At 44.8% G+C, this 26,830-nt stretch overlaps 1 long non-coding RNA gene across 1 annotated transcript in view; it reads right to left on the bottom strand.

Moving 5' to 3' along the window:
• Window positions 1-22,134, bottom strand: part of LOC143775939 (uncharacterized) — a 133,107-nt gene extending 110,973 nt beyond the window's left edge. Inside the window, exon 1 of the long non-coding RNA XR_013215742.1 lies at window positions 21,960-22,134. This is a non-coding gene — a long non-coding RNA (uncharacterized LOC143775939). The remainder of the gene's footprint in view (window positions 1-21,959) is intronic.
• Window positions 22,135-26,830: the final 4,696 nt, after the last annotated feature.

The following is a 26,830-nucleotide window of genomic DNA, read 5'->3' as shown; positions in this document are numbered from 1 at the left end:
GTTCTAACCCTAACTCTAGTTCTAACCCTAACCCTAGTTCTAACCCTAATTCTAACCCTAATTCTAACCCTAACCCTAGTTCTAACCCTAGCCATAGTTTTAACCCTAATTCTAACCCTAATTCTAACCCTAGTTCTAACCCTAACCCTAGTTGTAACCCTAACTCTAGTTCTAACCCTAATTCTAACTCTAACCCTAGCCCTAACCCTAGCCCTAACCCTAACCCTAGTGGAAAAATAAAACTAAATATATTTTCTCTATTTTATTATTGACCCTACCTATGGGGGTGATAAAGGGGGGTTTATTTATTTTTATTTTTTATTTATTTTGATCGCTGTGATAGAACCTATCACAGCAATCAAAATGTACATGGAATGTGCCCGACTGCACTGCGGATGTGCCCGACATTTTGGAAGATGGCGGCACCCATGGAGAAGACGGACGGACACCGGGAGGGACACCTGAGCTCGGTAAGTATGGGGGGAGCGGACAGGAGGACTGAGGGGAGAAGAGGACAGGACGGAGGATGGGAGCGGTGGATCAGTGGCGGCGCCAGGGGCAGATCGCGGTCTCCAGCCATGACCGATGATATTACAGCATCTGCCATGGCTGGAATGTAATATTTCACCAATTTTCATTGGTGAAATATTATGATTGCTCTGATTGAAAGTGAAAGTGAAACATCACTTTCAGCAGCCAATGAGAGCGATCATAGCCATGGGGGGGTGAATCCACCCCCCGGGCTCAAGTACCACTCCCCCTGTCCCTGCAGGTCAGGTTAAATTACAGTTAACCCTTTCACCCGACCTGCAGTAGCGTGATCCCACCATGACACATATGATGCGTCACAGGTCGGATTGGCACAGGTTTTCATGATGCATAAGCTGCGTCAAAGGTCAGGAAGGGGTTAATAGTCAGTAAAGGCTAAGTATACAGTTGTGAGCTGATATTAATTGCCTGGGAATCTCCATGGTTATTACCTCCTTCCCAGGCTTCAAACATCAGCACTCAGCTGTCAGATTTGCCTCTGCCGGTTAAAAAAATTGCGCGGGAGCCCACACAATTTTTTTCTGAAAAATAATCTTTTATTAATTAAATACATGTACAGTAAGCTGCACACACATTGTACTAATTATATTTGTTACAGACATCTATATATCTACTGGTTCTATTTGTATTTACTGTACAGTGGGGAAAAAGTATTTAATCAGCCACCAATTGTGCAAGTTCTCCCACTTAAAAAGATTAACAAGACCTGTAATTGACATCAAAGGTAGAAAACAACTATGAGAGTCAAAATGAGAAAACGGTTCTAGGATGTTTCGCCCCCCAGCAGTTCGCCCCCAGCAGTTTGCCCCCAGCAGTTCGCCGCTGGGTACATTTCACCCCTGCACATTTCGTCCCCAGCCTTTGGCCCCTAGGATGTTTCACCCCGTACATTTCACCCCCGTACATTTCACCCCCGCACATTTCGCCCCCAGCAGTTCGCCCCCAGCAGTTCGCCCCCAGCAGTTTGTCCCTGGGTACATTTCGCCCCCGCACATTTCGTCCCCAGCATTTGGCCCCCAGGATGTTTCGCACCCGCACATTTCACGCCCGCACATTTCACCCCCAGCGGTTTGCCCCAGCAATTCACCCCGGGGTACATTTTGCCCCCGCACATTTCGTTCCCAGCATTTGTCCCCTGGATGTTTCGCCCCCAGCAGTTCACCCCTGGATGTTTCGCCCCCGGTAGTTATCCCCAGATGTTTGCATCCTTGTGGTTCATGAATTCCTGTCCGTCATCAATGTTTCCCCAGCATTTGGCTCCTGGATGTTTTGCCCCCAGCAGTTCGCCCCCAGATGTTTGCACCCTTGTGGTTCCTGAATTCCCATCCATAATCAATATTTTGCCCCCAGCAGTTCGCCCCCGACAGTTCACCCCCCACATTTCGTCCCCAGCAGTTTTCCCCCAGCAGTTCACCCCTGGGTACATTTCGCCCCCACACATTTCGTCCCCAGCATTTGGCCCCTGGATGTTTCGCACCCAGCAGTTCACCCCTGGATGTTTCGCCCCCGGCAGTTCGCCCCAGATGTTTGTACCCTTGTAGTTCATGAATTCCTTTCCGTCATCAATGTTTTGCCCCCAGAAGTTTGCCCCCAGCAGTTTGCCCCCGGATGTTTGTACCCTTGTGGTTCATGAATTCCCATCCATCATCAATGTTTCACCCCCAGCAGTTCGCCCCCCGCAGTTCGTCTCAAGATGTTTGTACCCTTGTGGTTCATGAATTCCCATCCGTCATCAATGTTTCACCCCCAGCAGTTTGCCCCCAGCAGTTCACCCCCTGATGTTTCACCGCCGAATGTTTCTCCTACAGCATTTTGTCCCTGGATGTGTCGCCATTAGGGTTGAGCGACTTTTATTTTTATAGGATCGGGTCGGGTTTCACGAAACCCGACTTTCTCAAAAGTCGGGTCGAGTGAAATTGGCCGATCCTATAAAAAAAGTCGGGGTCGGGGTCGGCTGAAACACGAAACCCAATGCAGTGCAATGGGATACTATGGTTCCCAGGGTCTGAAGGAGAGGAAACTCTCCTTCAGGCCCTGGGATCCATATTTAAGTGTAAAATAAAGAATTAAAATAAAAAATATTAATATACTCACCTCTCCGGAGGCCCCTGGATATCGCAGCTGGTAACCGGCAGCCTTCTTTGCTTAAAATGAGCGCGTTTAGCGCCTTCCATGACGTCACAGCTTGTGATTGGTCGCGGCCGCCCATGTGACCACTCACGCGACCAATCACAAGCCGTGACGTAATTCTCAGGTCCTAAATTCCTAATTCTAGGAATTTAGGACCTGAGAATTACGTCACGGCTTGTGATTGGTCGCGTGGCAGTCACATGAGCGGCCTCGACCAATCACAAGCCGTGACGTCATCTAAGGCCCTTCACGCGCTCATTCTTAGGAAGGAAGGCTGCCGGAAAGAAGCCGAGGGTGAGTATATTCCTATTAGGTATATACTCACCCTCGGACGTGCCCTGCTTCTTTCTGGCAGCCTTCCTTCTTAAGAATGAGCGCGTGAAGGGCCTTAGATGACGTCACGGCTTGTGATTGGTCACAGCCGCTCATGTGACCGCCACACGACCAATCACAAGCCGTGACGTAATTCTCAGGTCCTAAATTCCTGGAATTAGGAATTCAGGACCTGAGAATTACGTCACGGCTTGTGATTGGTCGCGTGAGCGGTCACATGGGCGGCCGCGACCAATCACAAGCCGTGACGTCAAGGAAGGCGCTAAACGCACTCATTTTAAGCAAAGAAGGCTGCTGGTTACCAGCGGCGATGTCCAGGGGCCTCCGGAGAGGTGAGTATATTAATATTTTTTATTTTAATTCTTTATTTTACACTTAAATGTGGTTTCCGATACCGATTTCCAATATAGAAAACATATCGGAACTCGGTATCGGAATTCCGATACCAGATTCAGAAGATCGCCGACCTCATGGCCGACCCCACACAGGGGTCGGGCCGGGTTTCATGAAACCCGACTTTGCCAAAAGTCGGCGACTTCTGAAAATGGCCGACCCGTTTCGCTCAACCCTAGTCGCCATGTGATGTTTCGCACCTAACATTTTGACCCCAGATGTTTCACCCTCAACTTTTGGGGTCAACATGCAGGGATCAAAACATCTAGGGCTGAACATACCTGGGGGTAAAATATACAGGACCCCAATTGCTGGGGATTCCTTTGGCTGCCTTTTCAGCAGCTCACCCAGTGTCTCTTCTGGCTGGACTTAAAGGAGTAGTATCACCCTAGCTCCTTGGGTCACGGAGTGCAGTCTAGCAGTTCCTCGTGATATCTTCTCCTGCTTCTGGCTGTCTTTTCATCTTCCCTGGATCACTGATCCATGGAGCATGATGAATGCCGCAGCAGTAAGGCCGAATGTCTCCAGGCCACTCACTGACATGACGTCACTCCTGCCCCATTCATCAGTCAATCCTGGGGGCAGAATGCCTCTCCTGTCACCAAGGAATTGCATATATAGATCTATAGTTGGCAGTTTGTAAGTAGAGCGCTGGCAGTAGTCCCAGGAAGGGGAAGGTAGACAGCCGAGTCCCCGCAGCTCCATCCGGGCACCCCCAATAGAGGATATAATAACAGGTTATTGAAGAAAAAGCCAGTCCTAGGAGCGCAGAAAAAAGGACTCTGAAAACAGGTTGGGTTGAGCCACAACGCGTTTCAATGGCATACACCGTCTTCTTCAGGTGGTCCAACTGAAGAAGATGGTGCCGGGGGCGAAACATGGATGATGGACAGGAATTCAAGAACCACAAGGGTACAAACATCTGGGGGTGAACTGCCAGGGGTGAATTGCCGGGGACGAAACATTGATGGCGGACAGGAATTTAAGAACCACAAGGTTGCAAACATCTGGGGGCGAACTGCCAAGGGTGGATTGCTGGGGACGAAACATTGATGATGGACAGGAATTCATGAACCACAAGGGTACAAACATCTGGGGGCGAACTACTGGGGCGAACTGCTAAGGACGGATTGCTGGGGGCAAAACATTGATGACGGACAGGAATTCATGAACCACAAGGGTACAAACATCCGGAGGTGAACTACTGGGGCGAACTTCTAAGGACGGATTACTGGGGACGAAACATTGATGACGGACAGGAATTCAACAACCACAAGGGTACAAACATCTGGGGGTGAACTGCCAGGGGTGAATTGCCGGGGACGAAACATTGATGGCGGACAGGAATTTAAGAACCACAAGGTTGCAAACATCCGGGGGCGAACTGCCGGGGGTAAATTGCTGGGGACAAAGCATTGATGATGGACAGGAATTCATGAACCACAAGGGTACAAACATCCGGGGGCGAACTGCCAGGGGCAAATTGCTGGGGACGAAACATTGATGATGGACAGGAATTCATGAACCACAATTGTACAAACATCCGGGGGGAACTACCGGTGGCGAACTGCTGGGGACGAAACATTGATGACGGACGAGAATTCATGAATCATAAGGGTAGAAACATCCGGTGGGGAACTGCCAGGGGCAAACTGCTGGGGGTGAAACATTGATGATGGACAGGAATTCATGAACCACAAGGGTACAAACATCTGGGGGCGAACTGTCGGGGGTGAATTGCTGGGGGTGAAACATTGACGACGGATGGGAATTCATGAACCACAAGGATACAAACATCCAGGGGCGAACTACCAGGGGCAAACTGCTGGGGGCGAAACATTGATGACGGACAGGAATTCATTAACCACAAGGGTACAAACATCCGGGGGTGAACTGCCGGTGGCAAATTGCTGGGGACGAAACATTGATGACAGACAGGAATTCATGAACCACAAGGGTACAAACATCCGGGGGTGAACTACTGGGGCAAACTGCTAAGGACGGATTACTGGGGACGAAACATTGATGACGGACAGGAATTCATGAACCACAAGGGTACAAACATCCGGGGGCGAACTGCCAGGGGCAAATTGCTGGGGACGAAACATTGATGATGGACAGGAATTCATGAACCACAAGGGTACAAACATCCGGGGGTGAACAACCGGTGTCGAAGTGCTGGGGACAAAACATTGATGACGGACGGGAATTCATGAATCATAAGGGTAGAAACATCCAGGGGGAACTGCCAGGGGCAAACTGCTGGGGGTGAAACATTGATGACGGACAGGAATTCATGAACCACAAGGGTAAAAACATCTGGGGGCGAACTGCCGGGGGCGAATTGCTGGGGGAGAAACATTGATGACGGATGGGAATTCATGAACCACAAGGGTGCAAACATCCGGGGGCGAACTGCCAGGGGCAAATTGCTGGGGACGAAACATTGATGATGGACAGGAATTCATGAACCACAAGGGTACAAACATCTGGGGGCGAACTGCCGGGGGTGAATTGCTGGGGGTGAAACATTGATGACGGATGGGAATTCATGAACAACAAGGATACAAACATCCAGGGGCGAACTACCGGGGGTGAACTGCTGGGGGCGAAACATTGATGACGGACAGGAATTCATGAACCACAAGGGTACAAACATCCGGGGGCGAACTGCCGGTGGCAAATTGCTGGGGACGAAACATTGATGACAGACAGGAATTCATGAACCACAAGGGTACAAACATCCGGGGGCGAACTACTGGGGACGAACTGCTGGGGGCGGATTGCTGGGGAATAAACATTGATGACGGACAGGAATTCATGAACCACAAGGGTACAAACATCCGGGGTTGAACTGCCTGGGGCAAATTGCTGGGGACGAAACATTGATGATGGACAGGAATTCATGAACCACAATTGTACAAACATCCGGGGGCGAACTACCTGTGGCAAACTGCTGGGGACGAAACATTGATGACGGACGGGAATTCATGAATCACAAGGGTAGAAACATCCGGGGGGAACTGCCGGGGGCGAATTGCTGGGGACGAAACATTGATGACGGACAGGAACTTATGAACCACAAGGGTACAAACATCCGGGGGCGAACTGCCGGGGGTGAAACATTGATGATGGACAGGAATTCATGAACCACAAGGGTACAAACATCCGGGGGCGAACTGCCGGGGGCAAATTTCTGGGGACGAAACATTGATGATGGACAGGAATTCATGAACCACAAGGGTACAAACATCCGGGGGAGAACTACCGGGGGCGAACTGATGGGGGCGAAACATTGATGATGGTAGGGAATTCATGAATCACAAGGGTACAAACATCCGGGGGTGAACTGCCGGGGGCGAATTGCTGGGGACGAAATATTAATGACGGAACAGGAATTCATGAACCACAAGGGTACAAACATCCGGAGGCGAACTGCCGGGGGAAATTGCTGGGGACGAAACATTGATGATGGACAGGAATTCATGAACCACAAGAGTACAAACATCTGGGAGCGAACTACAGGAGGTGAACTGCTGGAGGCGAAACATTGATGACGGATGGGAATTCATGAATCACAAGGGTACAAACATCCGGGAGCGAACTGCCGGGGTCGTTCTGCTGGGGGCGAAACATTGATGACGGACAGGAATTCACGAACCACAATTGTACAAACATCTGGGGGCGAACTACTGGGGGCGAACTGCTGGGGGCGAAACATTGATGACGGACGGGAATTCATGAATCACAAGGGTACAAACATCTGGGGGCAAACTGCCGGGGGTGAACTGCTGGGGGCGAACTGCTGGGGGTGAAACATTGATGACGGACGGGAATTCATGAACCACAAGGGTGCAAACATCCTGGGGCGAACTACCGGGGGGCGATCTGCTGGGGGCGAAACATTGATGACGGACGGGAATTCATGAATCACAAGGGTAGAAACATTTGGGGGGAAACTGCCAGGGGCAAACTACTGGGGGTGAAACGTTGATGACGGACAGGAATTCATGAACCACAAGGGTACAAACATCTGGTTGCGAACTGCCAGGGGTGAATTGCTGGGGGCGAAACACTGATGACAGACAGGAACTCATGAACCACAAGGGTACAAACATCCGGGGGCGAACTGCCGGGGGCGAAACATTGATGATGGACAGGAATTCATGAACCACAAGGGTACAAACATCTGGGGGCGAACTGCCAGGGGCAAATTGCTGGGGATGAAACATTGATGATGGACAGGAATTCATGAATCACAAGGGTACAAACATCCGGGGGCGAACTGCTGGGGGCAAATTGCTGGGGACAAAACATTGATGATGGACAGGAATTCATGAACCACAAGGGTTCAAACATCCGGGGTGCGAACTGCCGGGGGCAAATTGCTGTGGGCGAAACATTGATGATGGACAGGAATTCTTGAACCACAAGGGTACAAACATCCGGGGGCGCACTACCGGGGGCGAACTGCTGGGGGCCTAACATTGATGACGGTAGGGAATTCATGAATCACAAGGGTACAAACATCCAGGGGCGAACTGCCGGGGTCGTTCTGCTGGGGGCGAAACATTGATGACAGACAGGAATTCACGAACCACAATTGTACAAACATCCGGGGGCGAACTGCCGGGGGCGAAACATCCGGGGGCCAAATGCTGGGGACAAAATGTGGGGGGGGGCAAAATGTACCCAGGGGCGAAATGCTGGGGGTGAATTGCTGGGAGCAAACTGCTGGGGGTGAACTGCTGGGGATGAACTGCTGGGGGCGAAATGTGCAAGGGTAAAATGTGTGGGTGCGAAACATCCTGGGGGTCAAATGCTGGGGACGAAATGTTTGGGGGCGAAATGTACCCAGGGGCGAACTGCTGGGGGCAAACTGCTGGGGGGCAAAACATCCAAATCCCGAGAAAACAAATCCTGAAAATCACCTTGTCTATTTTGGCAAGATTCATTGTGCAAATTATGGTGGAAAATAAGTATGTGATCACTTGAAAACATGCAAGATTTCTGGCTCTCACAGACATGTAAGATGAGGCCTCTCATCTTTTTAAATGGGAGAATTTGCACAATTGGTGGCTGACAAAATACTTTTTTCCCCACTGTATGTAATCCATCCCTTCCATCCTGTTGGCTCCTGTAGTGATTTTACAGATTTTCTTCTATCTATGTAAAATATATACATATATATATTGTATATGTATATATATATATATATATATATATATATATATATATATATATATATATATATATATATATATATATATACACTCACCGGCCACTTTATTAGGTACACCTGTCCAACTTCTTGTTAACACTTAATTTCTAATCAGCCAATCACATGGCGGCAACTCAGTGCATTTAGGCATGTAGACATGGTCAAGACAATCTCCTGCAGTTCAAACCGAGCATCAGTATGGGGAAGAAGGGTGATTTGAGTGCCTTTGAACGTGGCATGGTTGTTGGTGCCAGAAGGGCTGGTCTGAGTATTTCAGAAACTGCTGATCTACTGGGATTTTCACGCACAACCATCTCTAGGGTTTACAGAGAATGGTCCGAAAAAGAAAAAAAATCCAGTGAGCGGCAGTTCTGTGGGCGGAAATGCCTTGTTGATGCCAGAGGTCAGAGGAGAATGGGCAGACTGGTTCGAGCTGATAGAAAGGCAACAGTGACTCAAATCGCCACCCGTTACAACCAAGGTAGGCCTAAGAGCATCTCTGAACGCACAGTGCGTCGAACTTTGAGGCAGATGGGCTACAGCAGCAGAAGACCACACCGGGTACCACTCCTTTCAGCTAAGAACAGGAAACTGAGGCTACAATTTGTACAAGCTCATCGAAATTGGACAGTAGAAGATTGGAAAAACGTTGCTTGGTCTGATGAGTCTCGATTTCTGCTGCGACATTCGGATGGTAGGGTCAGAATTTGGCGTAAACAACATGAAAGCATGGATCCATCCTGCCTTGTATGGAGCATCTTTGGGATGTGCAGCCGACAAATCTGCGGCAACTGTGTGATGCCATCATGTCAATATGGACCAAAATCTCTGAGGAAAGCTTCCAGCACCTTGTTGAATCTATGCCACGAAGAATTGAGGCAGTTCTGAAGGCAAAAGGGGGTCCAACCCGTTACTAGCATGGTGTACCTAATAAAGTGGCCGGTGAGTGTATATATATATATACTGTACATATATATATATATATGTGTGTGTCACTGGCATCTATATAGCTATGTATATATCTATGTGTATATATCTATTCTATCTATTCTTTTCTAACCTGTCACTCTGTGATTTTAGTGCAAGTGGCACGTGAATTGCTGGCTTTATTCTATCTATCTATCTATCTATCTATCTATCTATCTATCTATCTATCTATTATATATAATATATATGTTTTGACTAATATTTCCTTTGAAAACGATCTGTAAATGCAGCGCCCCAGAGTCCTGGTCGTTGCAGTAATGTCATTCTTTCACCAGGGGGAGTGATGTTACATCTGAAGGCAATAAAGGAGATCTCTTTACCAGGTATCACAAACCATACACCACACTTCAAACTCCAGTCCACCAGGGGGAGCTATGCTCCTATCTATCGGGGAACTCCTCACTATTAGGTAAAACTGGTGGTTTGGATAGAAGTTAGACAGACGCTGACTGGGCTTCACCTGTTGTGAATTCTGCTCTTGGGCTCCCTCCGGTGGTTGTAAGTGGTATCGCTGCTGTCTCTGAATCACAGCATTTATCAGGTGTTTTCACCTTTTGCAATTTGGATGGGGCTATTTAGTCTTGCTTCACCCTTTAGTCAGTGCCAGTTGTCCATTGTTCCTGGAGGATTCACATCCCTGCCTGCTTCCTTCTGCTTTGCAGTTCTTTTCATCAAAGATAAGTTCTGGCCTTGATTTGCTGTCCACATGTTGTGGTCTTATTGCTCAGTTCCTTTCTATGTTTTGTCTTGTCCAGCTTGGTCTGTATTAGGATTTTTTTAGCCAAGCTGGTATCTCTGGAGATGCAGATATACCCTCCATATCTTTAGTTAGCTGTGGAGTTTTTGTTTTGTCTGTGGTGGATATTTTCTAGTTTTTAATACTGACCGCATAGTATTCTGTCCTGTCCTTTCTATTTAGCTAGAAGTGGCCTCCTTTGCTAAATTCTCATTTCAGTCTGTGTATGTTTTTTCCCTCTCCTCTCACAGTCAATATTTGTGGGGGGCTGCCTGTTCTTTGGGGATTTTCTCTGAGGCAAGATAGTTTTCCCTTTTCTATCTCTAGGGGTAATTAGTCCTCTGGCTGTGTCGAGATGTCTAGGGAGCGCTAGGTACATTCCACGGCTACTTCTAGTTGCGGTGTTAGGTTCAGGGTCTGCGGTCAGTATAGGTACCTCCTTCTCCAGAGTACGTCCCATGCTGCTCTTAGGCCACCAGATCATAACATTCACCCAGGCAGCACCCTGTGAGGCAGAAGCTGACTGGGCTTCACCCAGGCAGCACCCTGTCAGGCAGCCAGAGGGGAAGGAGGAATATCACAGAGCTGCAGACAGAGAGGTCCATGACAGGGGTGGGATCCTGTCAGAGGCCTAGACAGAGGGCCACGGAGCTGCGCCAGCCCCACACACGGCAGCATCCTAAGGAAGGACACAAAAGAGAATTGTATTGTAGCGGGTGAGAAACAAAGTCATAGCACAAGGAGTGGAATCCAGAGGGATTTCTGCCCTGCAAAAGGCTGCCTCCTTCTGAGGTGCAGTATCCTGTAGCCGGAACACCGAGGGAGCAATCGTCTCCAAACCTTGCTTCAGAGACCGGCAGGACAGTCAATTCTACGTTGACTGCCCGACCATATACCCAGGAGGCACGGTGGCAACTTGTGGGGGCTGGGGCGTCATAGGGTCCCTGTAAAAAGCCTCAGGCCACCAGTCTTACGGGTTTGTCCTATCCATACCATCTGGGGGACAGAGAGAAAAAGACATTCCATCTACAATAGTTGTGAAGACCTTTCTGAGAAGCTCAGCAGGGAGGTACTACAACACACAGGTGCTAGAGGAAGGCTACTGATTTCCACCTGGATAAGGGGACTCTGGATTTGCCTTCAGACCGGCTGGACTCTGCCTGCCCTGTGATCTGGTGCCCTGGACTGTGGATGCTGAAGCCTTCAGTAAGGGTAAAGAGACTGCAACTTTGTGTTCTCGTTATTTACTGCGCCTTACATCATCCACCATCTACACCTCTGGGAAGCCCTGGGGATACACTTCGCCTGTGGGAAGGTATACCATCTAGCTGCCATAACATCATCCCCAGTGGACCCTTAAGCAGCATTGGTCACCCTGACTGAATACCACAGGCGGCATCACGAACATTATCCCATTAAAACTCTTCCTTTTATTGGACACCCTTCAAAGGGCCATGGACAGGGTCAGGCCACCGTGACATCCCCACTGAGAAACAAAGGACCCGGTACCGAGTACCCCATTGCCCTTACGTGGGGACACTCCAACTTTGGCATCATGAACAGGATCTACTTAAGCCTGAAAATCGGATCATGTGCGCCTAAGAACTGTGCCAGAATTGTATTTGAACTGTGACTTGCCTAAAGACTGTGTATTGACATTTGCCGCCAAAATTCCCGCCAAAACCGCCGCCATTACAGCACCATGTGGCATGCAGGAGGAGTGGGGCATGTCATCATGGGCGTAGCCTGGAAGAACGGCGCAAAAGTGGAGCCAGCCGCTCACAGATACTACTATGTCCGAGAGATAAGCCCCTCGACGACAAAGGTCCGCCTCCTGGTCTGGGATGGTGGAGGAAGAAGAAGAGCCCGCCCTCCGTAAGAGGAGGAGCAAGAACCACTGGATGCCATTAGGCAGAACCTGGTTGGCAACATAGCGAGCGGAGTGATGGTCCTCAGACTAATATATACCACTTAATGTATACACGCATATAAAGGCAGGGCAGTAATCCCAACAATAGTCAGCTCTGATCTACAGCTGACTGCTACATTAACACCATAGCATACTAGCAGAGGGTGAGAAACGATACTTATCGGAGATCATGATTAATACGCGTCATCAGAGCTGACTATTGTTGGGATTACTGCCCTGCCTTTATATGCGTGTATACATTAAGTGGTATATATTAGTCTGAGGACAATCACTAGCTTATAAATAGGGTGTCCCAGGGTCAGCCAACGTGGAGTGGGGGCGCCGCATCCGCTGTCAAGTAGGGCGCCAACCTCCACTGCTAGGCAGGTGTATATCAGCAGGGGTCAGAGGTAGTGAGATTTATGTTTTTAAGCACGAGCACATTTTTGTTTTTGCACTATTGTTTTAGTCCGTGTATCTCAACCTAACACAATAAGACCAAGATATAGATACATAACATATTGGTCTGGTTTATCCTGCCTATCTCCTTTCCGGTCTGGTATATATGAGGAGGTATCTGTGACACTTATAAGAGGGTTTATATCAGGAGTCACAGGGTCAGCCGTCGGCGAGCGGGGGCGCCAATCTCGCATATTTGTTTAGGGTGCCAACCTCCGCTGATAGGTAGGAGTTTATTAGAGGCTGTATCAATAGGGTCTATGTAGAGTGCACGATTATGTGGTTTTTGTGTATATCTGTGTGTAGTTGTCTCATGGTTTTTAATTTGAATTAAATAAACTTGTGGATTTTATCTATAATATCAACTACTACTAAGGGTTATTTGGTTTTCTAAATTCATTGGTTTTTGACTCTTCTAGCTATTTGTAGTAGCTTATGGGTATTATATGCTCTCCATGTCCACAAATGTAAACCGGAAACCACTGCATCGCCACCTCATAGCTTTGATCTTGCATCGAAGGAAACGCCACAAGTTCCACCCAAACAGGTGACCCCTGCACCGGTCACCATGTGTTCTAAGTGTACCCAAACTTCGGTGGCACGGAGGACTGTCAGCACACAGACTTCCATCAGGAGTGCGGACACACTCTATGTAGTACCAGGTGGTCACCAATATCCAAAAGGACTACCCCGCTGGTATTACCCCCAGAATGGTTCAAGTAAAAGAAAACCGACAAGAATGTACATAGTTAACTGTTCCTTCTTTGCTGCTTTACAAGTACTGAACCCGTCCAGGGTTATTTCCTTAAAGGGGTCCCCTGATTAAAGGGATCCTATGTTTTGGTTGCACCTGGTTTGCACAAGTTTTATCATTGCCTTTAAAGAACATTTGGATCATGGACGGTGAATGGTTCACATTTGCCTGTATATAGTTTGCACCTTTTTAAAGGTGCTCTCTACTGGTTTTACAAGAAGAACTTTTCGAAGAGACTGTTCCTGATGAAATCGTGAAAGTTCTTGCTGTTTTAAAGTTGATAATTGACTTGAATATTGATTGTTTGCACTACCTCAGAAAAGACTTGAGTTACCCTTAAAGGGAATGTTAGTTTGTTGCACTTTCCTTAAAAGTGATAATGTTTGAAAATATTGAGCAGTTAGATAGTAATAATGTTTACATAGCTGATAGTATGTAGCTGAGAATAGGAAATGTTAGATGATGTACTTTAAATAAAATTGAGGTTAAATAAATTGAAGAAAAATGCAGTGAGCCCGTGGGGGTAGACAGATAGTCCTGCATGTGTAGAAGAGTAATAATAGCATATAGAGTTGCACTTTGAGGTTTTATGATAGTACACCCTTGGAGGGTAATTGCACTTAGTAGATAGTATACCTGTATGGGTATAGTTTGTTATTTACTTAATTTAAAGTCGTACGCACTATGTAAATATGTTCTTATTTGTAACGTTTAAGTGTCCTCACCTCCCATAAAGGGAAGCACAGTTAAATTAATTTGTTTTATAGCATTTCAAAATATTGCATGTCTTTTGCTAATGTATTGTTGTTTTCTTTTCCCAGTTCGGGAGTACTGGATTTAACGGGGGGAGAGTGCAGCTCCCCAGAGTCCTGGTCGTTGCAGTAATGTCATTCTTCCTCCAGGGGGAGTGATGTTACATCTGAAGGCAATAAAGGAGATCATACACCACACTCCACACTCCAGTCCACCAGGGGGAGCTATGCTCCTATCTATTAGGGCACTCCTCATAATTAGGTAAAACTGGTGGTTTGGATAGAAAGTTAGACAGACACTGACTGGGCTTCACCCAGGCAGCAACCTGTGAGGCAGAAGCTGACTGGGCTTCACCCAGACAGCACCCTGTCAGGCAGCCAGAGGGGAAGGAGCAACATCACAGAGCTGCAGACAGAGAGGTCCCTGACAGGGGTGGGATCCTGTCAGAGGCCTAGACAGAGGGCCACGGAGCTGCGCCTGCCTCACACATGGCAGCATCCTAAGGAAGGACATGAAAGAGAATTGTATTGTAGCGGGTGAGAAACAAAGTCATAGCACAAGGAGAGGAATCCAGAGGGAGTTCTGCCCTGCAAAAGGCTGCCTCCTTTGAGGCACAGAATCCAGTAGCTGGAACACCGAGGGAGCAATCGTCTCCAAGCCTTGCTTCAGAGACCGGCAGGACAGTCAATTCCACGCTGGCTGCCCAACCATATACCCAGGAGGCACGGTGGCAACTTGTGGGGGCTGGGACATCGTAGGGTCCCTGTAAAAAGCCTCAGGCCACCAGTCATACGGGTTTGTCCTATCCATACCATCTGGGGGACAGAGAGAAAGAGACATTCCATCTACAATAGTTGTAAGGACCTTACCGAGAAGCTCAGCAGGGAGGTACTGCAACACACAGGCGCTAGAGAAAGGCTACTGATAAGAGGACTCTGGATTTGCTTCAGACCAGCTGAACTCTGCCTGCCCTGTGATCTGGTGCCCTGCACTGGATGCTGAAGTCTTCAGTAAAGGTAAAGAGACTGCAACCTTGTGTCCTCGTTATTCACTGCGTCTTACATCATCCACCATCTACACCTCTAGGAAACCCTGGCTCCGGTACGTGCAGTGACAGTTTTCTCATGTACCGGAGACACTGACACATGTAGACCCATTCAAATGAATGGGTCAATGCACATGCCTGCGTTCTTTCACGGACCGTGTGTCCGTATGCAAAACACGGAGAAATGTCCGTGTTTCTCCGGCAGCACGGTCCACAAAGCGTCCCGCACACGTGCACACGGAGAACAGTGTGCACTCTCCTCCATGTGCACGTACCGCCACATGAGAAACAGCGCTACAGTTAAGCGCTGTCCCCTCCCCTATGGAAGGTGGAGCCGCATATTCATCACTGTAATGAGCGGTACCATGTAGTTGGGGCACTTCCTCATTTAGTGCAGTTAGTGAGTTGGATGGAGACTAGTGAGGTTGATCCAGTAATGAGTTCAAAGAGGGAGAAACAGTTCAGGGCCATAGAGCTGAAAGTCATACGGATATGAGGAAACGGGAGCCACATGAGAATAGTAGCGACTAGGTTCAGTGGTATATCCTAATACGTTTTAAACCTACGGTCAGGAAAATTTAATTTTGCCCTCAAAGGGGAAAATGGCGGGAATTCCCAAACACAAACTAGCTTGGAAAGTTGGGAAGCTGCGGTACGGGATAGTTCGTTTCAGGGACAAGGATTGGCAGGAGAGAAAGGGACAGCACAGCTGGAAGGAACTGTGACTAATGAGAATTACTGTGACGTATTTGTGACTGAACTGAACCCGTTGAGTAAAGTAAATATGTTGAAAATTAACTTGGAGTCTCATAAAAGGCCACCATAGCTGGCAGACTCAGAGGTCATCATTTGACCTCCAGCAACGTGATCGTGGCGGAGCCGAGGGTTGTCATGGCATCCGGAGGTCAAATTATGGTCTCTGAGTCTGCCATCTATGGTGGCCAGCATCTGAGTCTAAGAGCTGTTTTGACAGCGTAAAATTGACAGTTCTCATGATTCGCATTACATACAGTGTGTATTGAAATGCATAAGAACAGTGATCAGAGAAATAAAAGTTCAAGTACCATACTGGGACTAAGTAGAAAAGTAAAAATAAAGTTACATTTATTGAAACTATTTAAAAAAAATTAACAAATAAATAAAAAAGGGTAAAATATTAAACCAATAAATAAGCATATTTTTTTTTAAACAAAGTAAAGAAAGATCAAAAAACAAAAAGCGACATGCTATATCACAGGGACCACCACTTTAAAGTGTAGAAATATACATTTTATTTCATTGATCTAAGTCAACCAAAAAACACCACACATTTAAAAACAAAACCTAATCACAGATCCCAATTTGGGATCCACCCCCCTGGACATGGCTGTGATAGGAAGAAACAATAAGGTGGACACGATGCTGACCAATAATATTTATAATACACATATGTCATGTACATGAAAACGATAATGACAAAAGTGATAATTCCTTAGGCGTGTAACCCACTGTATAAAAAAGAAGTAACGATTACTCAGGGAGTTCCAGATATTTTGAGATTGAATTATCCTCACAAGTTAATCACATTACTTGGGCCTAAACAAAGATTTAATAATTACAATTGCACAGCTCGCAGCATGGTTAGAGATTATAGCAATACTTTACATAAATGTTACTACTATAATTACTATATCACGCTATATAATTGCCCAAGAACAGGATTGTGAAATGGTAGAAGTCACAGTAAGCCCAACTCCTGACTGCAGTTTGAGATAATAATAGTAATGTCTACATAAGTATGGAAGATATCACAAATAAAATACCAAACAAAGCCTATCTGGTAGCCTGTAGACATTACACTGAGAATTAAGTAGAACCCAAACTAAAATGCTCCAAATGAAGCAGGGAAAGATGTGTATAACCAATGAGAGGGTGGAAGCCCTTGCAGAAAGATACATAGAGGGGTTAATAGTAGAGTGAACTCAGTGTCTCAGCGCTATAGGTGGCCATACATAGCCCCTGCAAATAGAAGCATCAAGTTAATGCAAGGATGAGTTCAATGTCCAAGCGCCGTAAGTAACCGTCAATGCTACAAGACAGCAAAGCCTAGAGAACATGACCATAATACCTATCAACAAGCCGGAGGTCCAGGGGGCATAAGGAGCCCAACGCGTGTCACCACCAAGGTGGCTTCTGCAGGGGCAGATATAGCAGTGTAGGCTGACTACTATATATACATATACTACATACCCTTTAGAATGAACTTGCATCAGCTGTGGAAGAACGGCATGACATAGTAGAGAATACAGAGTTCCGGCGTCCTAGGCACCGGAAATGAATTCAGCAAGGGAGGGCTCGCATAGGAGTACAAAGATGGCTGAAAAACTGAAAACTGCACATGCGCATGCTCCATCCGCAAATAGAGGACGGCGCACACCCCAGGTGTACCAATATGGTCCTCGGTCGCTTGGCATGCACACTCACCGATATCCGAGCATTTCAATAGCGCATGCATATAAAACAGGACAAGTAAGTCCATTTAGGGTAGCTGCAAATCCATTATATATGTATGTACATCCAGGGATGAATTTTTTCAGATAGTCCCATTCGAATGCTTGCGCAGGCCCCAAGTCAACGGGGCTCTTACCTTACATCTAAGAAAGTTGCAAACCCCCCCGACTTAATCGCTGCCAAACCAGTTATTTATGATGAAATAAATTTATAAATATATACACCTTGTCCCGAATGTACCACTGTAACAAAGCTAAAAAATAGTGAGTAAATCAAAAGGCACATATCAAAATTAGTGTGGCCGGGAAGAAGTTTTAGGCATCTCTGGCACCTGTTTTTTTTTACTAAAGATTGTGTAGGAACAGGGGTTAATCAATGTAGGGTGCCAAACTGCACCTACCTGTGCCTGCATGAAATAAAATAACCAAGGAACCAAAAAGCATTCTAGCAAAAGAATGCTAAGTGCCTTAAATTGTCGGGGCCCCAGCAATCATAATCAACGTCCAGATGTTCTTGTGTCTAGGAAAAGACTATATAAGTAAACTTGATTGGGAACAAACATATTTATGAATAGATATGATGAAATCGTATACTTGTGAGGGATACACTATCAAGAAAGTAAGCCGGGTAACACTGAATTATGTCGACTGAGCATATGAGGCACAAAAAATGTTTGCACAGGAAAAACCTACATGCAGGCGAGCTTGTGCCAAGTCCACGTCATCAAATTACCCATGTTATAAAAGATAGCCGTTACAATCAGGCATTTTGGCCTGTAGGGGAAATTGAGTGTTGGATATGATGTTGGAGATGACTGGGAACTTATAGGAACTTTCGATTTCCGATATCACAAAAATATCGGAACTCAGTATCGGAATTCTGATACAGCGAATATCGGCCGATACCCGATATTTGCAGTATCGGAATGCTCAACACTACTGGTAGCACAAAGGCTTTGGAAAAGCGCTATGGTTCCCCACCCAAAATAAAAATCCATGAAATACTGCACTCCCAAATCCAATTGCTCCATTCTGAGCCCCAGTGTGCCTAAACCACTTTTAGCATCCACATGTTTGGTATTTCTGTAGCAATGAGAGTCCACTTAATCTACAGGGTGTGTGTCTCAAGACGCTAGACCTGAGCACAATGTATGGGCACTACAATGTATTTGGGCATTAATACCTGTGGTGTTAATAAGATCACTGCAAACCTACATAAATTAAGTAAGAGGTGTAGTTTGTAAAATAAGGGTCACTTATTGGGGATACTGCTGTTCTGAAACCTCAGGGGCTCTGCCAATGTGACATGGCACCATTCCAGCAAAATCTGCACTGTAATATGGCGCTCCTTCCCTTCTGAGCTTTGCACTCAAATTCAGAGGTAGTTTTGACCAATTGATGGGGTATTGGCATACTCAGGAGACATTTAGTAACCAATTGTACTGTGCCAAAGCAATATTTTAGTGGAAAAATTGTAATATTTCAATTACTCAGCAATGTTTTACAATTCTGTAAATTGACTGAAAGTTAAAAATATACTCACTACTGCCCTAGATGAATTCCATGAGAAGTGAACTTTAAAAAATTGGGTCACTTGTGGGGTTTTCTGCTGTTTTGGCATGTCAGGGGCTATCCAGATGTGACATGACATCCGCAACCTATTTCAGCCAAAATGGCATCCCGTCCCTTCTGAGCCGTGCACCAAAACAGTAGTTTTCTACCACATATGGGATATCGGTATACTCAGGAGAACTTGCACAACAAATTGTATTGTCCATTTTCTCCTGTTACCCTGTGAAAATGAAAAATTTGGGGCTAAAGCATCATTTTTTTCTTGCATAAATTAGATTTTTTTTATTTTCACGGCACAACATTGTACAATACTGTGAAGCACCTAGGTTCAAGGGGCTCACCACACCTCTAGACAAATTCATTGAGGGGTGTAGTTGCCAAAATGGGGTCACTTGTGAGGTGTTTCCACTATTTGGGCACATCAGGGGCTCTTGAAAAATAACAAGAAGTCCGCTGTATGTTCCAGCCAACTTTGTGTTGCTAAATTCAAATGGTGCTCTTTCCATTTCGAGCCCTGCCATATGACCAGACAGTAGTTTTCCACCACTTTTGAGGTATCAGCGTACTCAGGATAAATAAAAAAAAAAAATTGTATGGTCCATTTTCTCCAGTTACCCTTATGAAAATGTAAAATGTAGGGCTAAAATAACAATTTTGTGAGAAAAAGTAACATTTTTTTCCTTCTATATTGCTTTAATTCCTCTGAAGAACCTGAAGGGTTAATAAACTTCTTGAATGTAACTTTGAGTGCATTTTTAAAGAGATTGTCCACTGCTAATACAACCCCTTCTTAAACTAAATGTTTGGTTCCGATATTAAAATAAAGCCTATACTCACCTCCCGTGCTGGTGCTGTTCCCGCGGTGTTAGCATTCGCTCTCCTGGGGCTGTGATGCTGTGTTGTGACACATGACACCGCCGCCCAACAGCACTGACATCACTGTCTCCACCTTCGGACAAATTGAATATGTTGAAGAAGTCAGGGATCAGCTGCAGCCTCGACTTCCTCTTGATGCTCAGTTTGTCTGAAGGCTGAGACAGTGACGCCAGCGCAGATTGAGCGCCGGGCATCACGTGTCATTCCACCACGTTACAGCCCCTGGACTGCAAGTCCCAAAATCGCTTGAGTGATGCCAGCACAGGAGCTGAGTATAGGTTTTATTATTTTATAAGGGCCGAACATTTAGTTTAAGAAGGGGTTTTCCAAGTAATAGTAATAGAAATTTTAAAATTGCATCATTTTGGTATTTTCTGTCTCATAGGACCCTCAAATTCATTTCAAATGTGACCCCTAAAAAAGAAATAGTTTTGTAATTTTTTGGGGAAAAATTAGAAAATGCACATAAATCTTTAACCCTTCTACCTTCCTGTAAATTATGTTTAGAAATTGATACTGATGTGAAGTAGACGTGTGGTAAATGTTATTTATTATTTTATGTGATGTAACAATCAGGTTTAAGGGGATAAAAAAATAAAAATTGCAAAAGTTTCTAAAATTTCTTCAAAATTCCGATAATAACCTAAATTTACCACTAATACGAAGTACAATATGTCTCAGCCTAAAATCACTGGGATACGTTGAAGCGTTCCAGAGGTTTTATCACACAAACTAACAATGCTCAGAGTTAAAAAAAAAATTGTCCTGGTCAGGAAGGAGCAGAAAGGCTCTGGCGCAAAAGGGAATCTGTTGCAATTTTTTTTTTATAATATGTCTTCATATTGTGTTGGAAATATAAAAAGATACATTTTGGATACTACAGGGAGCAGCTGCTTGCATTTACCAAGAAAAACAGTAGTACGACTGTGTAGCATTATGACTGCTGCAAGGCTGGGCTGACAATGCACCCACTAGTGTGACTTTACTCCTCTCCTCCACTTTTCAGTTTTGGCAAAAAGAGATGTAAGAAGACATACTAATTGGGATAATAGATTGTGAGCCTCAGTGTAGACAGTGATAATGATGTCTGTAAAGCGCTATGTAAAACGCCATTCAAGCAAGTAAAAGAAATAAATAAATAATAATGTTTTGAAACACAGTTTAGCACCTTCTTATTGGTGATCGTACTATGATTAAGTGTCCGATGTTTTTTATGGCACTGCTCACAAATAGCAGCGCCATGAATAGTGCTACAAGGTTGTGGCGGTAAGCACATTATCGTTCACTGCCATGTCCCTATCTGTGTTTTCTGAGCTGTGGATGTGCTCACTGTTGTGGCCCGCAGACAGTAGATGCAAGTACCAGCTGAATGAGCACAAGCAGTGGTCCGACAGTACATCCAGGGGTTATCTTTGATGTGCTCAGCCCTATTACCCTGCTCATTGTTTACAGCGCCACAAGGGACATCAGACACTGAAATCACACACAGTTACCAATAAAATCTTCCTTAATTGTGATCCAAAAATGTATTGTCCCAAGTCCTTTTGCTAATACTCAAAAGGGGGGAGACTGACCTTAGTCTTCTACATCCATTGTATGCTCTATTTGATTTCTGTAAGCATCATGAACTGACTTATAAAGTCAAGCAAATACAAATGGCAGCCCCATTAATATTTTTTGTTCTTTATTAAAAATAAAAATAAATCTGATTAATTAAAAAAAGTGACATAATACCTTTAAAGTTAGTCTTTACCTTGCTATGATCTAACTCGGCTTCCCTGATAATTTATTCTCATGTCTAATGTACAATATCCTGATCCTGCTTGGCCTCTTGTTACCTGATTCCTCTTCAGCTTGCGTTTATCTGTTCCACAGTACTGCACTCTCTGTCTTCCCGACCTTTAATACCCAACCCTTATCTTCTTTAACTATGCACACATCTATTACAACGTACAGCTTACCTGACTCTGTCTAACCTGTGTCACCTGACATAGGTCTTGCATGATTACACACTAGAATTGCCTGATTGTCATTCTAACTTTTATCAGTACTTTCTGATATTTCTTTAATATTTAATATGGAGACCCATCGCATTTGTACCACTTAGCTATTCCTGTTGATTTTGGTTCCATTACCGTTAGATGTTGATCTAAGAATCGACCTCTGGAATAGTGAAGGAAACATCATTTTTGGGATGAGTTAAGTTGCTTGAACCATAATCATAAGAAATTAATGTCCTATGATTGGTCTAGTCTGATTATTTATTTTGCCAAGTACTGCAAGGAGTTAGTGATGGTCAAATTAGTTCATTATGGGATTTTCATATGAATTCGGTAATCTACCAAAGTACTAGGCAAACTTGTGGCATAAAATAGCCAGCTTCCTTTTTATTGGATACAGAAGAAAGGAAAATATTCCAATCACTTGACCATACTAAGATGTTGGCCTCCAATCATAATAGAGAAAACAAGCTACATAGATACAAATCAATACTTATGTATGGTCACAGATATTGTTGATTGGCATGCAATATAATTTGAACTTTATCTAGATATTTATTAAAAAAAATTTTTGGAGCAAGACAATAAGTAGCTAAACATTTAGAATTTTCTCACAGATAGATGATGGGAACCAAGGTCAGTAATATACCAAAATGATGCACGCTGAGCTTTAAAACTTAAGGATCAAGGACCCATTATGCCACGGATCCTTGAGAGCCTGGAGGGGTGTGAATAAGTGACCACCTGGGTTTTCACAAGAGCCATTGATGGTGTAGTTAGATATGAGTCACAGGTTGACGCCAGGTGGCACTCCTCCAGGACAGATCCTTGCACTGCAGCAGCTGACCCGAAGGGTAAGGAAAGCAGACATGGACACTGAGTCAAAGACGGGACCAGATTCTGGTTGAACATATATTAGAGCTGGTTCATACTGGACAGGGTTTCAAGCACAAGTACTGGTTCAGGTACTGAAGGAGCGGTTTCAGGTTCAGGTGCCACCAGAGTGGCTTAAGGGTTCAGGTACCATAGGTGCAGTTTCAGGTTCTAATACCACAAGTGCAGTTTAAGGCTCGAGGTACAGATTTAGACTAGGCTGGTGCAGGTACATAGAACTAGTACTGGCACAGGTTTAACTGAATGGATACAGGGCCTTGAAAGCAGGATAGCAGCTTTCAGACTGATTAAACACAATTGTTGCTCAGGCACCTACCAACAGGTGTAGGTGCCTTAAGTACTTAGTGCCTTCTAGGTATTGGCTGGGGACACATTAGGAGTGTCTGCTCTGCCATGGGACCTGCGAGACGTGCACAGGCCCAAGCGCACAGAAGCTGGGACTGAAAACTCATTAGAGCGGCAAGGGTGGCATCCTTGCAGGGAGGGAGAAGCTGAGGCCGGTGTTACAGTAGCACTCAAAACTAATAATACAATTCATACAAAATACTGAAATGCATGATTAGAAGAAGAATTTGTTATAAGCAATACAGTATATACGAAACATTGTTCAGTATAATTAATACTGCAGTGTATCAATGCCATTTATTCAAATAAGAGTTACCAGTCACAGTTAGTTATCAATTATTCCTATTCTACATGCTTCTCTTTCAATGTTTACTTCTTACACTGACATGGCTGAAAGTGCTGGCACCCTTGAAATTGTTCCAGACAAAAAGTTTTCTCTCAAAAAATTATTGCAATTACGCATGTTTTGTTATACACATTATTTCCTTTTTGTGTATAGGAACAGCTCAAAAAAACGGAAAAAAGGCAAATTGGACATAACTTCACAGACAAAATTGTTGGCATCTTTCCAAAAATGGGGGTAAACAACTTTGTTTCAAGCATGTAATGCTCATTCAAAGTCACCTGTGGCAAGAAACAGTTGTGGGAAATAGGAAAATCATACCTAAAACCAGATAAAAAGGGGAGAAGTTGACACAAACTTTACATTGTCTGTGAGTGCCACACGAAGCATGGAAAACAGAAAGAGAAGGGAACTGTCTGAGGACTTGACAACCAAAATTGTTGAACAATATCAACAATTTCAAGGTTACAGCTCCATCTCCAGAGATCTAAGTGTTTTTTGGTCCACTGTGCGCAGAAGTTTATAACCCATGGCACTGTAGCTAATCTCCCAGGACTTGGACGGCAACGAAAAATTGATGAAAGATTACAATGCAGGATGGTGGATAAGCAGCCCTGATAAAGGTATAAAGAAATTCAAGCTGTCATGCTTGCTCAGGGTTCATCACTGTCAGCACAAACTATACATTGATATTTTAATGAAATGAAAAAGAGACAAAGGATGACCCCTCTGCTGAAACAGAAACATAGAAAAGCAAAACTGCAGTTTGCCAAGAATGTACATGAGTTAGTCAAAATCCTTCTGGGAAGGCGTCTTATAGACAGATGAGACCTAGATATTTTTGGTAAAGCTCAGCACTCTACTGTTTATCAAAAATGGAATAGCCAACGCCAATCCTTAAACGTGTTATTCTAAGATTGCAGTGTATTCTTCATCCATAAGATAGGTGATAGCTTACTGATCACATGTAGTTCAACAACTGGGACACACACCAATCCTGAAAACAGAGCCATTCAGAGCCTATCTGAATGGGATTAAGGTTGAGCTTGCATATTTCTGTTCCATTATTGCATAGGTACTGTTAAAGATAGTGAAGAACAATGCTCAGTTATCTATAGCAGTGCTGCAGACAGTGAATACAGCAGGGTCATACAAACTCGAACTCTACTCCATTCAGATGGGCACTGCAGGGACTTGGGTCGATGAAGGTCGCAGTGATTGGACTCCCTGCAATCAATAAATTATCTCCTATCCTATGGATATCGAATACCTTACATTCTCAGGACAACCATTGTTTTAAGTCAACAAAAATTGCAAATATTCACTATACATTTAAACAGTATAATATTAAATTATATATTTACATTGACGTATACAGGTCCTTCTCAAAAAATTAGCATATAGTGTTACATTTCATTATTTACCGTAATGTAATGATTACAATTAAACTTTCATATACTATAGATTCATTATCCACCAACTGAAATTTGTCAGGTCTTTTATTGTTTTAATACTGATGATTTTGGCATACAACTCCTGATAACCCCAAAAACCTGTCTCAATAAATTAGCATATCAAGAAAAGGTTCTCTAAATGACCTATTACCCTAATCTTCTGAATCAACTAATTAACTCTAAACACATGCAAAAGATACCTGAGGCTTTTAAAAACTCCCTGCCTGGTTCATTACTCAAAACCCCTATCATGGGTAAGACTAGCGACCTGACAGATGTCAAGAAGGCCATCATTGACACCCTCAAGCAAGAGGGTAAGACCCAGAAAGAAATTTCTCAACAAATAGGCTGTTCCCAGAGTGCTGTATCAAGGCACCTCAATGGTAAGTCTGTTGGAAGGAAACAATGTGGCAGAAAACGCTGTACAATGAGAAGAGGTGACCGGAACCTGAGGAAGCAGTGGACTGAGTCTGGTGTGGAAACATCCAGAGCCACCGTGCACAGGCGTGTGCAGGAAATGGGCTACAGGTGCCGCATTCCCCAGGTAAAGCCACTTTTGAACCATAAACAGCAGCAGAAGCGCCTGACCTGGGCTACAGAGAAGCAGCACTGGACTGTTGCTAAGTGGTCCCAAGTACTTTTTTCTGATGAAAGCAAATTTTGCATGTCATTCGGAAATCAAGGTGCCAGAGTCTGGAGGAAGACTGGGGAGAAGGAAATGCCAAAATGCCTGAATTCCAGTGTCAAGTACCCACAGTCAGTGATGGTGTGGGGTGCCATGTCAGCTGCTGGTGTTGGTCCACTGTGTTTCATCAAGGGCAGGGTCAATGCAGCTAGCTATCAGGAGATTTTGGAGCACTTCATGCTTCCATCGGCTGAAATGCTTTATGGAGATGAAGATTTCATTTTTCAGCACGACCTGGCACCTGCTCACAGTGCCAAAACCACTGGTAAATGGTTTACTGACCATGGTATTACTGTGCTCAATTGGCCTGCCAACTCTCCTGACCTGAACCCCATAGAGAATCTGTGGGATATTGTGAAGAGAAAGTTGAGAGACGCAAGACCCAACACGCTGGATGAGCTTAAGGCCGCTATTGAAGCATCCTGGGCCTCCATAACATCTCAGCAGTGTCACAGGCTGATTGCCTCCATGCCACGCCGCATTGAAGCAGTCATTTCTGCCAAAGGATTCCCGACCAAGTATTGAGTGCATAACTGAACATTATTATTTGATGGTTTTTTTGTTTGGTATTAAAAAACACTTTTATTTGATTGGTCGGGTGAAATATGCTAATTTATTGAGACAGGTTTTTTGGGTTATCAGGAGTTGTATGCCAAAATCATCAGTATTAAAACAATAAAAGACCTGACAAATTTCAGTTGGTGGATAATGAATCTATAATATATGAAAGTTTAATTGTAATCATTACATTATGGTAAATAATGAAATTTAACACTATATGCTAATTTTTTGAGAAGGACCTGTATAATAAACATGTTATACAAAATTACCGTATTTCTCAAAAATGTTATTTCATTGGGTTTAACTGTCAGACATATTGAAGTTCATGTTAGTTAAAACTAT

The sequence above is a fragment of the Ranitomeya variabilis genome, chromosome 1, assembly GCF_051348905.1.
Source record: "Ranitomeya variabilis isolate aRanVar5 chromosome 1, aRanVar5.hap1, whole genome shotgun sequence".
NCBI lineage: Eukaryota > Metazoa > Chordata > Amphibia > Anura > Dendrobatidae > Ranitomeya > Ranitomeya variabilis.
This window is presented reverse-complemented; position numbering and strand designations above follow the sequence as displayed.